At 49.7% G+C, this 13,378-nt stretch overlaps 1 protein-coding gene across 3 annotated transcripts in view; it reads left to right on the top strand.

The window, feature by feature from the left end:
• Positions 1 to 114: 114 nt before the first annotated feature.
• Positions 115 to 13,378, top strand: part of LOC144485237 (NACHT, LRR and PYD domains-containing protein 3-like) — an 86,199-nt gene continuing 72,935 nt past the window's right edge. The window contains exons 1-3 of one of the 3 annotated variants that reach the window (XM_078203445.1): positions 115 to 350; positions 4,442 to 4,675; positions 10,088 to 10,253. The gene's annotated coding sequence lies outside the window, so the exon portion shown is untranslated. Of the gene's footprint in view, positions 351 to 4,441; positions 4,676 to 7,332; positions 7,456 to 10,087; positions 10,254 to 13,378 lie in introns of those variants that run through there. The other 2 variants (XM_078203442.1, XM_078203443.1) reach the window with 2 other exon arrangements.

The raw sequence follows: 13,378 nt of genomic DNA, 5'->3' as shown, positions 1-13,378 counted from the left end.
GAGTCTATGAGATCAGATAGTTTGTGAACTTCGTTAATATGTCGAATGGTAATACTGTAATTGAAACATTTCCAACACTCCTGCTTCCCCTTCAGCATCTTTTGATGTCGGGTATGTGGCTAAATTGTCATTTTGATTCACACTGGCTCTATTTGACTCTCTTTCTCTCTCTTGGCATAATCAGATCTCCGGGGGAGCGCTGGATTAATTGTGAATATCCACAGTTACAATTCAGCAGGGATTGTGGCCTGAAGAACTATAAGAGGTGAACCAGCACAGTATTGTGAGAGCGCCAGCCAGAGAGAACCCTTCACATTCAAACAGCTTCCATATATTTTCTGGAGAGGAAGGTAAGAGGAAGTTCCATTTACTCTGGTCCTGTAGCAAGTACAAAAAGATGATAAGGTGAGGTTGGAAATGCTGAGTGAGATGTGGAGTGTGTGAGCACCAAGCACAATTATCCAGTGTAAGGCTGTGTGATGTACCATGAAGTTGGAGCAGTTTGTGTCTCGTGAAACACCGCGCCTGAATTTCACAAGCCCCCGACAGCGTCACGTTTTGGTCCGTAAAACACGCAATATTGGAATTGCAGTTTCATTGTTAAACAGAACTGGTTGACTGTTCTGGGTTAATCTTCCTCTGAACTGAACTGAGGGTGTGTGATGGGAAATTCGCCACTTCGGAGTCAGACTTGGAGGTTCAACAAACAGTTTTATTCAGACAAAGCTTTGGGAGAAGCGCTGGCACTCCACAGTACAGGCACTCACCTTCTCAACTACACAATGGTAGCTGAGCATCTTTTATACATTGTTAGATAATAGACAGTGTGGACATTAGCCGTTAGCACATCGTTACAAGTTGAGTAGACAGGTACGGACATCGACAGTTAACACATGGTTATACATAGAGTAGATACATATATGCAGTTATGTCTTCCATCAATGGCTGATCTTGTTATATACATTTATGCATTTATGTCCCTCATCAGTGGCTGATCTCGTCATCAAACTCATTGTTCTGGGTCTGCTTTTATCTCGAGTTTAAGGTGCCTCAAGGTCTGACCTGTTTCCTGCAGTAATTTAAACACTAAAGGTTTTAACTCTTTATGTAATGTCTGTGCCCAAAGTCAGTGCCTCTTAATGTCTTTTCCCAGAGTCCATTTTGTGTGCCGGGTAACCATTTTGTCTCCTTTACTTTGATTGCTCTCCAACAGGGTGTGTGATGGTGGTTTTGTTATTTCCGTTTTCAGTTATTTTTGCTGAGCGATTTCCTGTGTTGCCAGGGTAACGATCTGACTGATCTCAGTACCAGAGACAGAGGTGTGGACACCAACCGGTGGAGAGAAAGCAGCTGGGTGGGGGGGCCAGGCGAGGGGATCAGTCCGTGTGAGGCAGATTCTGGAGATAGACAGAGGCGATGAGATATGTTAATCAGAAAGGAGAGAGAGACCAGGGCGAACCGACACTGAGACAGACGGGGGTCAGGGAGAGGAGGAAGAACAGTGAGCTGGAGAGAGACACACTGATACAGACGCAGGGAAGATAGAAATTGAGATGCGAAGTGAGGAAGCAGCAACGATAAAAAACAGGGAGCCAGTGGTGGGGCAATTTGTGTATATCAGAGAGGGCATTAGTAGTGTCGTGAGAGATGACCCTTAGTTCTTGAAGATCAAAGTGTAAAATCAGTTGGGTGGCCCTGAGTAACAGCCAGGGACAGAAACCATTGGTGTGAATTGCTTGTGCTCCCAATTTCCTTCCAACAAGCCCACCGGTGAACTCATCCTATTGGCAAACCAAATAAATCAGATAAACTGAGGGACAAAATAAAAGCAGTGGCCCCTTAAAAAAGTCAGGAACTGCCCTCAGCAAAATAAAGCAAAGTGTAAAGGAAACTTAAAATATCAAATCAGCACGTGATTAAAGGGATCGATAATGGACGCCAGCCCCTGCCGGGCCTCAATGGTGCTTGTGGACTAAGCATGCTCCCTCTCCAGGGACACCCTGCCACGTATGGAGCTGCAGTAGAGGGGAAGACAGTCGTGTGGGACGATCATTTTGGTTGCCGTCTGCCTGGGCCTAATTATGGCCAATCTAGCCAGGCCCAGGAGCAGGTTCACAGGGAGGTCCTCTGCCTTCCTCACCCCTACCCCTCCGTACCAGGTGCCCGTAGATCAGGAGCGTGGGACTGAAGTGCAAACAGAACATCAATGAAAGTTATTTGGGGGAACCAAAAGGGAGTGCAGCCGAAGACATTGAATGTAGACGTGGCCCACGGACTCCACAAGATCCCAAGAAGGGCAGGTTTCTTGTGAGCCAGTGAATCGGTACAACTTACGGTTGCGTGGTATCGCTGCGTGCACCAGCTTCCACCCCAGGTCCCCAATGTATTGGAAGAGGATCCCTTCAGAGGGGGACCTCCAGTGGGAACCTCCGCCGCCAGACAGCAGCAAGGCGAACCAAGGCGTGTGCGGGTGATGGGTGAGGATACAGTAGTGGAAGGTGTGCAGCAGCAGCCCAGACAGGAAACCCTTTGTGCTGAGGCAAAAGGCATGGAGGGTATTACTGCAAGGCAGCTCAAACTATGGGGTGCCAGATCCAGGAAGTGAGGTCTGGGTTTCGGGTCAATGTGAAGTTCCGCCCGAGCAGGTACGTTTAGACGGGATCCCATCACGCAGTTGTACCTCCTCAAGACCACGTGTGACGTCGTGTCCGAGCACGACCGTTCTCAGGTCATAGATTCCATTGGCCATGAGCTGAAAGTCCTCCACCACATACTCAGCAAGCTCGTGGGGTGTCATCCAGTCCACTCCACCACCAGCACGTCCTTTACCCTGTCACACAGCAGTCACAGCCTTCCTCTCTGCCAGCCAACTGAAATGGTATTGGTGGAGGAGCAGATTCCACAGCAGCGACTTCCGAACGACAGCTGCTACTCCAGACAGGGGAGAGATGTACCTCGAGGTGACCATGACCCAGACTTTCAGAAGGAGGGAGAGTAATTTCACACCTGGCGGAAGACGTACATCGCCAGGGCACACCATTGAGGAGGGGATTCAACGAGGAGGTACCCCTGCAGGGTCTGAAGGTGGAAGGTCACCAGTGCCTGATCGCCCTCCCTCAGCAGGAGACTCCGAACCACAGCAGTGACCCAGTGCGGTCTTTTCTCCCAGAAGAACTCTACGAGTGTTCTCTGGATGTTTATGACAAAGGTGGGGAGGGGTGGAAGTGACCAGCCGGTACCACAGCATGGAGGCAATCAGCTGGTTTATGATGAGAACTCGCACTCAGAGCAGTCCTGTCCAGCTATTCAGGCGAGCGGAGACCTTGGCCTCCAGCTCTTGCCCATTCGCCAAAATGTTATTCAAATATGTGAAGCCGTGTTCCATCTTTGGACGTGACTTATCAGATGTTAATATCAAGTGGGATCGTAATGCTGTGATCATGTTAAATTCCAGAACACTTCTGAATGGCCCACGTCTGTTTAAAGTTGATTCATTAGTGTCACAAGTAGGCTTACATTAACACTGCAATGAAGTTACTGTGAAAATCCCTGAGTTGCCACACTCCAGTGCCTGTGCGGCTACACTGAGGGAGAATTTAGCATGGCCAATGCACTGGACCATCATGTCTTTCGGACCAGGGTAGGAAACTGGAGCATCCCGAGTAAACCCACACAGACATGGGAGAAAGTGTGGACCCCTCACGGACAGTCACCCAAGCCAGGAATCGAACCCGGGTCCCTGGCGCAGTGAGGCAGTAGTGCTAACCACTGTGCCACCCGATTTGCCCCCTCTCCTCCCTCCCTGAGCCATTTGATTGATTATTGTCACATGTATTAGTATACAGTGAGAAGTATTATTTCTTGCGTGCTATACTGACAAAGCATACCATACACAGAGAAGGAAAGTAGAGAGTTGGGTGTTATAGTCAGAGTTAGGGTGCAGAGAAAAATCAACTTCATACAATGTAGGTTCATTCAAAAGTCTGGAGAGTTTAAAAGAGTTCGAATAGAGTTTTAGAACCATAGAGTGAGAGTGAGAGGTAGAATTAGAGTGCAGGCTGCGCACAGCTCGCAAGGAGTCTGTCGCACCATCTTGGATGAATTTTCATTTGCTCTCTCTCCTCCCTACCTGAAGCATTTGCTCTCTCTCTCTCTCCTCCCTCCCTGAACCATTTTGTTCTCCCTCACCTCCCTGAACCAGTTGCTCTCTGTTGTTGAACCATTTGCTCTCTCTCTCTCTGTCTGTCCCTCTACTATTCCATCTCCTCCCCTTTCTCTAAAATAGCTATCACTGTCACATGACATTCTGAACTCTCTCGTTTCCTTCTCTATGAATGGTATGCTTTGTCTGTACCTTGTGCAAGAAACAATACTTTTCACTGTGTGCTCATACATGCGACAGTAATACATCAAACTTACTGGGTTTCTTTCTATCAATCAGTGACCACAATGAGGCTGAGCTCTCTATTGGCGAGGGACAGTTGATTGACATCTGGCTACACGAGGAGGGGGGCAGCGTAATTCCTCCCTTGGGCTTCTCGCCTGCGCAGGGACAGTCATGACCGGCAATGCGCCTATGCTGAATCAAACTGGAAACAGGGCGCGGGACCACTCAACACGCATGCATCAGCATGCCGTCTGAGCGTGCGCGAGAGGAAATGGTGACCGAATAACGGTGAGAAAGTGTTTGAAAAGAAACAGCCTCAGCACTGAAAATCTGGGTGATTCCAGTATATACTCAGTATTGATGGTCTGAATACAGACTATCAATCCTGAGAATATCTGGGAGATTCTAGTCTGAATAAACAGCATTATAACACTGAGAATATCTGGGAGATTCTAGTCTGAATAAACAGCATTATAACACTGAGAATATCTGGGAGATTCTAGTCTGAATACACAGCATTAATACTGAGTATATCTGGGAGATTCTAGTCTGAAAACAGATCATCAATCATAGAAACCCTACAGTGCAGAAACAGGCCATTCGGCCCATCAAGTCTGCACCGACCACAATCCCACCCAGGCCTTACTCCTACCCAGGCCTTACTCCCATATCCCTACACATTTACCCACTAATCCCTCTAACCTACGCATCTCAGGACACTAAGGGTCAATTTTAGCATGGCCAATCAACCTAACCCGCACATCTTTGGACTGTGGGAGGAAACCGGAGCACCCGGAGGAAACCCACACAGACATGAGGAGAATGTGCAAACTCCACACAGACAGTGACCCGGGAATCGAACCCAGGTCCCTGGAGCTGTGAAGCAGCAGTGCTAACCACTGTGCTACCGTGCCGCCCCATCCTGAGTATATGTCTCTCCACTTCCCTGAATTCTCATTCTATCTCTTCCTCTCTCTCCCTCTATATCTCCCTCCTCCTTCCCTGAACAATTTGCTCACTCTGTTTGCTCCCTCCCTGAGCAATTTGCTCTCCCGCCTCCCCTCGATTTGATGTGTCCCTTGTCAATTATGAGGTCTCCGTATCTCGATTTGCAGGTGTACTTTGATAATATATTTCAGACAAGTAGATAAAGTTCCGCTAACCAGGTGCAGAAAGTCACCCGGAGTGATCTGGTTATGAGGCAGGGAGTGCAACTTGTCCAGAGAGGGAGGATGAGTAGAAAGCACCCGGAGTTACGGTGATAAGTGTGTGGAAGCTGGGAGTTGTCGATGTTGCTGGATGTTTATTCTGGGCTATGAGAGCCTCATTCCCCCATCATTAAGAGGAAAGGTGCTGGAACGGGAGCACCAAGAGCACCCGGGGGTGCTGCCAATGGAAGAGACAACAAGAAGCTGTTTGTGGTGCTGCCCAAATGGAAGAGAAAGTGGGATGGTGCGAATGCTGCGCTTGGGGACGGAAGGTGCCGCCCTTGCTGCCTCTTGCTGGCTGGGATTGTCCTCAATGACAGCGAATCCACAGCGAGTCGCTGCTTCATCACAATCTGCCCGACTCCACCCACACTGGCTGTCAATCATTCTGCTGGAGCGGCTTCCTATTGGCTGTGCTCAGCTGATGGACAGCAGAATGCACCAATGGAGAATGAGGGTGCAGTGATGGATTGTGCAGTGAATCAATGAGGCTTTTGACAAGGTACCACATGGCAGGTTGTTGCACAACCTACATCATGGGACCCAGGGTGAGGTAGTTAAATGGACACAAAATTGGCTTGATGACAGAAGCCAGTGAATGGTTGTCCAGGGTTGTTTTTCAAACTGGAGGCCTGTAACCAGCGGTGTCCTCTGGGATCAGTGCTGGGTCCACTGTTATTTGTCATTTATATTAATGATTTGGATGAGAATATAGGAGGCATGGTTGGTAAGTTTGCAGATGACACCAAGATTGGTTGCACAGTGGACAGTGAAGAAGGTTATCTCGGGTTGCAATGGGATCTTGATCAATTGGGCCAGTGGGCTGACGAATGGCAGATGGAGTTTAATTTGGACAAATGCGAGGTGATGCATTTTGGTAGATTGATTCAGGGCAGGACTTACTCAGTTAATGGTAGGGTGTTGGGGAGAGTTACAGAACAAAGAGATCTCGGGTACGGGTTCATGGCTCCTTGAAAGTGGAGTCACAGGTGGACAGAGTGGTGAAGAAGGCATTCGGCATGCTTGGTTTCATTGGTCAGAACATTGAATACAGGAGTTGGGACGTCTTGTTGAAGTTGTACAAGACGTTGGTAAGGCCACACTTGGAATACCGTGTACAGTTCTGGTCACCCTATTATAGAAAGGATATTATTAAACTAGAATGAGTACAGAAAAGATTTACTGGGATGCTCCCGGGACTTGATGGATTGAGTTCTAAGGAGGAGTTGGATAGACTGGGACTTGTTTCCTTTGGAGCGTAGGAGGCTGAGGGGTGATCTTATCGAGGTCTACAAAATAATGAGTGCACAGATCAGCTGGACAGTTCATGTCTTTTCCCAAAGGTCGGGGAGTCTAAACCTTAGAGGGCAGAGGTCGAAGGTGAGAGGGGCAATTATTTCTCACAGAGGGTGGTGAGTGTCTGGAACGAGCTGCCAGAGGGAGTAGTAGAGGTGGGAACAATTTTGTCTTTCAAAAAGCATTTAGTTAGATGGGTCTAGAGGGATATGGGCCAAATGTGGGCAATTGGGACGAGTTTAGGGGTTTAAAAACAGGGGCAGCCTGGACAAGTTGGGCTGAAGGGCCTGTTTCCATGCTGTATGTAAATCTGAATGATGACGCAATGAGGTGCCGCCCCCTCAGTGACGTGGCTGGAAGCGGCCGTTAAACGGTTTCCGCGCGCGGCTGGAGGGGGCGTTCTGACGTCACTGCCGACGCACAGCACGTGACCTGGATCTGGCCAATCGGCGAGCGGGACAATCTGCCCGCCGCCGCCTCGAGTGCGGAGTTCAGGCGCCGCGCCGTTTCTCACTGCGTGTGCGGGGCTTTCCCAGCGGCTTCACACCGAATCTTTGAGTCACGGTAAGGAATTAAATAAGAGAAAAAGTCTCCACTTCAGCGGCGCCGACTCTCGCTGACTGGGATTGTCCCCAGTGGCAGCGAGTCGCTGCTTCATCACAAGCTGCCCGAGTGCGCCCCGCACTGGCTGCCAATCATTCTGCTGGAGCGGCTTCCTATTGGCTGTGTTCATTTGACGGACAGCAGAACGCACCAATGGGGAATGAGGGTGCGGTGAGGTCCCGCCCACTCAGTGAGAGCGGCTCGCGGTCACGTGGCGCGGCCGTTAACGGTTTCTGCGCGCGGCTGGAGAGGGGGGGTCTGAAGTCACTGCCCGCTCGCAGCACGTGACCGGGAGCTGACCAATCCGCGAGCCGGAAACCAGCCCTCGCCGCCCTGAGTGCGCTTGCGCGAACTTCACTCCGGGAGGGTGCGGCCCGCTTCCGACTGCGCGCAGGCGCACTGCGGTTTGTTCACTGCGTGTCCGGGTATTTCCGGGTTTGAGGAATTAACGGCCCAGAAAAAGTTTCAACTCCAACAACATTCAGCTTGAGGATTAAAATGTCGGTTTCCTGTGTAAATACAGCCCGTCTTTGTATCATATTAACAGAGCGGGGGACGGTCAGTTACATTGTGGGCGGCGCGGTGGCTCAGTGGTTGGTGCTGCGGTCTCACAGCGCCAGGGAGCCGGCTTCAATTCCCGGCCTTGGCTCACTGTCTGTGTGGAGTCTGCACATTCTCCCCGTGTCTGCGGCCCTTTCCTCACACTCTCCAAACATCAGCAGCACAGGGGGCACTGGCCAGGCTCAGTTGCTGCTCAGTGTCAGGGGGATTAGCAGGGTCAACACGGGGAGAGGGTCTGGGTGGGATTGTGGGCGGTACAGACTGGATGGACCAAATGGCCTCCTCCTGCACTGCAGCAATTGGATGATTCAATGTTTCAGAGAAAGATCTGTTATTACAATCCAGGCCGTGTCTGTGTAAACACTGCTGCAGCATCTAAATTACTGCAATCAAGCGCTTGTCTGAGTAAACACAGCACCAGATCTCTCTCCATTATTTCAGTCTGGGCCCTGTCTGAGCATTTGCACCACATGAAACTAAATTGCTTTGTGCGGCTGTAAATCAACAAATGCAAGGAAACTGACAGAGGTTGATTGAATACGAGGATATGTGCACATTCACAGTGCAACACGTGTATTGCCACAGCAGCCCCAAATCCCAAACTCTATAGACAGAGAGAACTGGAACCCACAATGTTTGTGTCTCATGGAAATCCCCTCCCCTCCCTTTTGCCCTGTCTGGGCTTCTACTGCACAACTTTCACCTCGCTGACTTTGCCGGCCTTGGCTCACTGTCTGTGGGGAGTCTGCACATTCTCCCCGTGTCTGCGGGGATTTCCTCCGACTCTCCAGAGATGAGCAGGATAGGTGCGTTGGCCATGCTAAATTGCTCCTCGGTGTCAGGGGGATTAGCAGGGTAAACACGGGGATAGGGTCTGGGTGGGATTGTGGGCGGTGCAGACTGGATGGACCAAATGGCCTCCAAATTTATCTATCCTTGCCTTAAAATCATTCAATAAGGCAGCCTCAACTGCTTCACCGGGCAGGGAATTCCACAGATTCACAACGCTTTGTGTGAAGAAGTTCCTCCTCAACTCAGTCCTAAATCTGCACCCCTTATTTTCAGGCCATGCCCCCTAGTTCTAGTTTCACCTACCGGTGGAACCAACTTCCCTGCTTCTATCTTATCTATTCCCATAGTCATAGAGGTTTACAGCATGGAAACAGGCCCTTCGGCCCAACTTGTCCATGCCGTCCTTTTTGTTTTAAACTCCTAAGCTAATCCCAATTGCCCGCATTTGGCCCATGTCCCTCTACACCCATTGTTCCCATGTAACTATCTAAATGCTTTTTAAAAGATAAAATTGTACCCGCTTCCACCACGACCTCTGGCAGCTTGTTCCAGACACACACCACCCTCTGTGAAAAAATTGCCCCTCTGGACACTTTTGTATCTCTCCCCTCTCACCTTCAACCTATGCCCTCTAGTTTTCGACTCCCCTACCCTTGGGAAAAGATATTGACTATCTACCTTGTCTATTCCCCTCATTATTTTATAGACCTCTATAAGGTCACCCTTCAGCCTCCTACGCTCCAGAGAAAAAAGTCCCAGTCTATTCAGCTTCTCCTTATAACTCAATCCATCAAGTCCCGGCAGCATCCTTGTAAATCTTTTCTGCACCCTTTCTAGTTTAATCCCGGGGAGGATGGAGTCAGTGAGATCAGACAGTGTGTAACCCGGGGAGGATGGAGTCAGTGAGATCAGACAGTGTGTAACCCGGGGAGGATGGAGTCAGTGAGATCAGACAGTGTGTAACCCGGGGAGGATGGAGTCAGTGAGATCAGACAGTGTGTAACCCGGGGAGGATGGAGTCAGTGAGATCAGACAGTGTGTAACCCGGGGAGGATGGAGTCTATGAGATCAGATAGTTTGTGAACTTGGTTAATATATCGAATGATAATATTGTAATTGAAACATTTCCAACACTCCTGCTTCCCCTTCAGCATCTTTTGATGTCGGGTATGTGGCTAAATTGTCATTTTGATTCACACTGGCTCTATTTGACACTCTTTCTCTCTCTTGGCATAATCAGATCTCCGGGGGAGCGCTGGATTAATTGTGAATATCCACAGTTACAATTCAGCAGGGATTGTGGCCTGAAGAACTATAAGAGGTGAACCAGCACAGTATTGTGAGAGCGCCAGCCAGAGAGAACCCTTCACATTCAAACAGCTGCCATATATTTTCTGGAGAGGAAGGTAAGAGGAAGTTCCATTTACTCTGGTCCTGTAGCAAGTACAAAAAGATGATAAAGTGAGGTTGGAAATGCTGAGTGAGATGTGGAGTGTGTGAGCACCAAGCACAATTATCCAGTGTAAGGCTGTGTGATGTACCATGGAGTTGGAGCAGTTTGTGTCTCGTGAAACACCGCGCCTGAATTTCACAAGCCCCCGACAGCGTCACGTTTTGGTCCGTAAAACACGCAATATTGGAATTGCAGTTTCATTGTTAAACAGAACTGGTTGACTGTTCTGGGTTAATCTTCCTCTGAACTGAACTGAGGGTGTGGGATGGGAAATTCGCCACTTCGGAGTCAGACTTGGAGGTTCAACAAACAGTTTTATTCAGACAAAGCTTTGGGAGAAGCGCTGGCACTCCACAGTACAGGCACTCACCTTCTCAACTACACAATGGTAGCTGAGCATCTTTTATACATTGTTAGATAATAGACAGTGTGGACATTAGCCGTTAGCACATCGTTACAAGTTGAGTAGACAGGTACGGACATCGACAGTTAACACATGGTTATACATAGAGTAGATACATATATGCAGTTATGTCTTCCATCAATGGCTGATCTTGTTATATACATTTATGCATTTATGTCCCTCATCAGTGGCTGATCTCGTCATCAAACTCATTGTTCTGGGTCTGCTTTTATCTCGAGTTTAAGGTGCCTCAAGGTCTGACCTGTTTCCTGCAGTAATTTAAACACTAAAGGTTTTAACTCTTTATGTAATGTCTGTGCCCAAAGTCAGTGCCTCTTAATGTCTTTTCCCAGAGTCCATTTTGTGTGCCGGGTAACCATTTTGTCTCCTTTACTTTGATTGCTCTCCAACAGGGTGTGTGATGGTGGTTTTGTTATTTCCGTTTTCAGTTATTTTTGCTGAGCGATTTCCTGTGTTGCCAGGGTAACGATCTGACTGATCTCAGTACCAGAGACAGAGGTGTGGACACCAACCGGTGGAGAGAAAGCAGCTGGGTGGGGGGGCCAGGCGAGGGGATCAGTCCGTGTGAGGCAGATTCTGGAGATAGACAGAGGCGATGAGATATGTTAATCAGAAAGGAGAGAGAGACCAGGGCGAACCGACACTGAGACAGACGGGGGTCAGGGAGAGGAGGAAGAACAGTGAGCTGGAGAGAGACACACTGATACAGACGCAGGGAAGATAGAAATTGAGATGCGAAGTGAGGAAGCAGCAACGATAAAAAACAGGGAGCCAGTGGTGGGGCAATTTGTGTATATCAGAGAGGGCATTAGTAGTGTCGTGAGAGATGACCCTTAGTTCTTGAAGATCAAAGTGTAAAATCAGTTGGGTGGCCCTGAGTAACAGCCAGGGACAGAAACCATTGGTGTGAATTGCTTGTGCTCCCAATTTCCTTCCAACAAGCCCACAGGTGAACTCATCCTATTGGCAAACCAAATAAATCAGATAAACTGAGGGACAAAATAAAAGCAGTGGCCCCTTAAAAAAGTCAGGAACTGCCCTCAGCAAAATAAAGCAAAGTGTAAAGGAAACTTAAAATATCAAATCAGCACGTGATTAAAGGGATCGATAATGGACGCCAGCCCCTGCCGGGCCTCAATGGTGCTTGTGGACTAAGCATGCTCCCTCTCCAGGGACACCCTGCCACGTATGGAGCTGCAGTAGAGGGGAAGACAGTCGTGTGGGACGATCATTTTGGTTGCCGTCTGCCTGGGCCTAATTATGGCCAATCTAGCCAGGCCCAGGAGCAGGTTCACAGGGAGGTCCTCTGCCTTCCTCACCCCTACCCCTCCGTACCAGGTGCCCGTAGATCAGGAGCGTGGGACTGAAGTGCAAACAGAACATCAATGAAAGTTATTTGGGGGAACCAAAAGGGAGTGCAGCCGAAGACACTGAATGTAGACGTGGCCCACGGACTCCACAAGATCCCAAGAAGGGCAGGTTTCTTGTGAGCCAGTGAATCGGTACAACTTACGGTTGCGTGGTATCGCTGCGTGCACCAGCTTCCACCCCAGGTCCCCAATGTATTGGAAGAGGATCCCTTCAGAGGGGGACCTCCAGTGGGAACCTCCACCGCCAGACAGCAGCAAGGCGAACCAAGGCGTGTGCGGGTGATGGGTGAGGATACAGTAGTGGAAGGTGTGCAGCAGCAGCCCAGACAGGAAACCCTTTGTGCTGACGCAAAAGGCATGGAGGGTATTACTGCAAGGCAGCTCAAACTATGGGGTGCCAGATCCAGGAAGTGAGGTCTGGGTTTCGGGTCAATGTGAAGTTCCGCCCGAGCAGGTACGTTTAGACGGGATCCCATCACGCAGCTGTACCTCCTCAAGACCACGTGTGACGTCGTGTCCGAGCACGACTGTTCTCAGGTCATAGATTCCATTGGCCATGAGCTGAAAGTCCTCCACCACATCCTCAGCAAGCTCGTGGGGTGTCATCCAGTCCACTCCACCACCAGCACGTCCCTGACCCTGTCACACAGCAGTCACAGCCTTCCTCTCTGCCAGCCAACTGAAATGGTATTGGTGGAGGAGCAGATTCCACAGCAGCGGCTTCCGAACGACAGCTGCTACTCCAGACAGGGGAGAGATGTACCTCGAGGTGACCATGACCCAGACTTTCAGAAGGAGGGAGAGTAATTTCACACCTGGCGGAAGACGTACATCGCCAGGGCACACCATTGAGGAGGGGATTCAACGAGGAGGTACCCCTGCAGGGTCTGAAGGTGGAAGGTCACCAGTGCCTGATCGCCCTCCCTCAGCAGGAGACTCCGAACCACAGCAGTGACCCAGTGCGGTCTTTTCTCCCAGAAGAACTCTACGAGTGTTCTCTGGATGTTTATGACAAAGGTGGGGAGGGGTGGAAGTGACCAGCCGGTACCACAGCATGGAGGCAATCAGCTGGTTTATGATGAGAACTCGCACTCAGAGCAGTCCTGTCCAGCTATTCAGGCGAGCGGAGACCTTGGCCTCCAGCTCTTGCCCATTCGCCAAAATGTTATTCAAATATGTGAAGCCGTGTTCCATCTTTGGACGTGACTTATCAGATGTTAATATCAAGTGGGATCGTAATGCTGTGATCATGTTGAATTCCAGAACACTTCTGAATGGCCCACG

The sequence above is a fragment of the Mustelus asterias genome, unplaced genomic scaffold (genome assembly GCF_964213995.1).
Source record: "Mustelus asterias unplaced genomic scaffold, sMusAst1.hap1.1 HAP1_SCAFFOLD_176, whole genome shotgun sequence".
In the NCBI taxonomy this organism is placed as follows: Eukaryota; Metazoa; Chordata; class Chondrichthyes; order Carcharhiniformes; family Triakidae; genus Mustelus; species Mustelus asterias.
This window is presented reverse-complemented; position numbering and strand designations above follow the sequence as displayed.